Source organism: Saccostrea cucullata, unplaced genomic scaffold, assembly GCF_032062105.1.
Source record: "Saccostrea cucullata isolate Sc308-1 unplaced genomic scaffold, CSIRO_AGI_Scuc_v1 ctg16842, whole genome shotgun sequence".
NCBI classification, from domain to species: domain Eukaryota; kingdom Metazoa; phylum Mollusca; class Bivalvia; order Ostreida; family Ostreidae; genus Saccostrea; species Saccostrea cuccullata.
The window spans coordinates 1-2,933 of record NW_026940412.1 but is presented as its reverse complement, the minus strand read 5'-3'; the positions used below and the strand labels follow the sequence as shown (position 1 = coordinate 2,933).

The following is a 2,933-nucleotide window of genomic DNA, read 5'->3' as shown; positions in this document are numbered from 1 at the left end:
ACGTCATCCGCATTTTTTGTATATATAGCAACGTCATCCGCATTTTTTACTTCAGTAGATAAATTTACATGCTTACTTGTTCTGATGACACCTCACATGAAACCGGTCAACAAAATAAATTTACTGCTGCATTCTCACGAAGTGTTGGTGATCTGTTTTTTACTTTTAAGTTTATAACTTTAGTTACAGACCCTATTGAATACCTTTGGTATCCACACGTGAGAACTTCCGGAATTTTAACCTCAAGGTGTTTGGGTTTCCCGCTTTTTTTTGTTTTGTATCAAATAATTTGTTTAGAATATTATAAAACATAGTCAGTGTGTATAAAACAAATATGCTATTTGAAAAGATTTTATTATTCACACAAAATTGAACTATAGATTATACAGTACCGGTCTTCCCGGCAAATAAAAGACTATATAAACAAAAATAACTCAATATTTCCAGTGCATTCTTAACCAGATTTATTTTTTTCAATACATATAGTACAGTTTTGGATATATATAAAAAATTTTAAAATTGAAAATGTAGAAGCTATTTAAAAAAAAAATACATCAAAAAAACTTTTTTCCCATTTTCTCTTTTGAAATACATACCATATTTTAATAAAATACTATTTTAAAAAAATTAACTACTTTATGCTTGTGCTCACACATTATAAACCTTTGATGCACTTTTTTTTTATAGAAACAAACTTGCTCTAGTTAAATATTTTAACAACACAATTCTGTAAAATATATGAATGCCAATAAAGAATTGAAATAATAGGATAACTGACTGAAAACTGACAGAGGTGGAAATTTATATTATAAAGATAAATAATGCTCACTTAAAAGTTTTCTCAGCACATCATAAAAAGTAAACCTACTGAACATAATACTGAATGGCACAGATTTTATACAATCTCTATATATAATTTAATTTTTTGGGGAAGGGGGGGGGGGGGTTAGCTGTATCAGCAAGTGATGTTTGTATGCTTCAAATTATTTTTATCAATAAAAATAATTAAATTTATTGGTCAAAAATCAAACTGTCAAAAGGTATAGCAGGGACCTATATACTAACGGGATTGGCAATTAGTACTGAACTGTGAAAATCTGCTGAAATCTCGCACGTCACAGATCCTGCGAGATCGGTCTATTTTCAAAGTTTGTACTGCTGGTCTTACTGGTCAGCTTGTCAAGTAGATTCAGTCTCTCGGATCATTTTCTTTCACATTCGGTAACACTTCTTCCTCAGGTTGGCCACAATAATCCCGAATGTAGAACAGAATTGTTTGGTCATTGGTAGAAATCTGATATGAGAGCCTCGGACACTTTCTTGTTTTCCTTCAGAAGGCCTCCAAGAATTTCACTAGGTATCTCAGAAAGTATCCTGAAGGAAGTTTATAATGTCTTCTCTCTTTTCTTCACATCCTTTTTCACTGAAAAGATTAACACATTCACTTTGAACACAGGAAACAGTTCAACTCATGGATCCTTGAGAAGAAGAGCTCCCTTTCACTGGAATCGCACAACGAGAGACTGAAGATGTCTTTGAGTTTGTTAAGGAAAAATGCATCCAGGAAGTCTGTGTCAATGCAAAATCTAGCCAACACCTCCATGCGATTGTCCCCGAACAACTTGTACATTGGATTGTTACACATGTTCTCAAGTGTTTTCTTACTAGCCTCGGAACAAATCTTCTCGAAGTCCACTAATGTTGCAGCAGCAGGTGATCTGTGGTCTTCTTTAGCCTTCTGGGTTACTCGATGATCACTTGCTGTAAGAAATATAAGAAATATAAGAATTAATTATATGTTACACATAAAATTGTTTTTTTTTTAAGCTTAGATACTAGATACTTAGATACACTAGAATACTGAATCAGTTAAGTCTTTTGAAACAACATGTTTTATAATAATTTGATTAATTTTTGTTAAAAGACAACAAAAATCATATTTTAAAAAAGTCAAATGTGTACATACCTTTTGTTCTGCTTTTTTTGTGCTGTTTGGTCATATGCCCCCGAAATCCTGAAATGGATTTCAAAATCTTCTTGCAGTCTGGGCACTGGTAACTTGGAACCTCAGGTGGGCATTAGTTCTCTGCTGAATCTTTATCCTCATGGTCTGTGTAGTCACCTAAAAGTTCATCTAAATCAATGTCATTGTCCCAAGACAGAAAATCTTCTTTACTACACATGGTGCTCGAATATTTCGTTCACATAAAATGATGAAATGGTTGCAGATCAACCACCCCCCTATAATGTTTGTACACCGTGTGCTCCTCATTATTTTTTTAACATGCTTAAAACAACAACAGGTACCACACGAGCGCTTGATAAACACACAGGCAAGCCCCTGATCACCTTGATCGTCCCCTAGTACTAGCGCTATCAAAACTACTTTGATTAATTCATTAATAATTAGTAACTGGGTACAATCAACATAATTAAATCGTTGTCTGTAACAACAAACCAGAATTTCTTCGCTTTTGGTCAAATTAGAGGTCAATTACCTATCTATCGAACCATTAAACCGCATTGTTGATAGAGGGCGGAGCCCTCTCACGGGCCCCTCCCTATAGGTAACACGTATGTATATGAAAAATAAAAGAAATCTATTGTAAACTATATGTCAATTACAATACCTATGGAACTGAGATTCTTGTCGCCAATATGGCGTCCTGTAAAATGGCGTCGTTCTGATTCACGCGCAAATTCTCGTTGTTGATGAGACTTTCATAAAAGTGAAAACCATTTAATCCAAGGATAATTAGTAGTAATGGTTTTTTACTTAAAATCAAATCCATCTTCCAACTTTCGATTTAGACGTTTAGATTTATTTATAGTTCGCGCTTCACAAGTATAACGGCATTTGATTGGTTAAATTTCCCTACAGGCGGCGCTGTCGTCTGCACTATTGAGGAGCGGATCTATATGTGGCGCCTTTC

At 34.2% G+C, this 2,933-nt stretch overlaps 1 pseudogene; it reads right to left on the bottom strand.

Moving 5' to 3' along the window:
• Window positions 1-1,280: 1,280 nt before the first annotated feature.
• LOC134255366 (uncharacterized) lies at window positions 1,281-2,233 on the bottom strand (annotated as a pseudogene).
• Window positions 2,234-2,933: the final 700 nt, after the last annotated feature.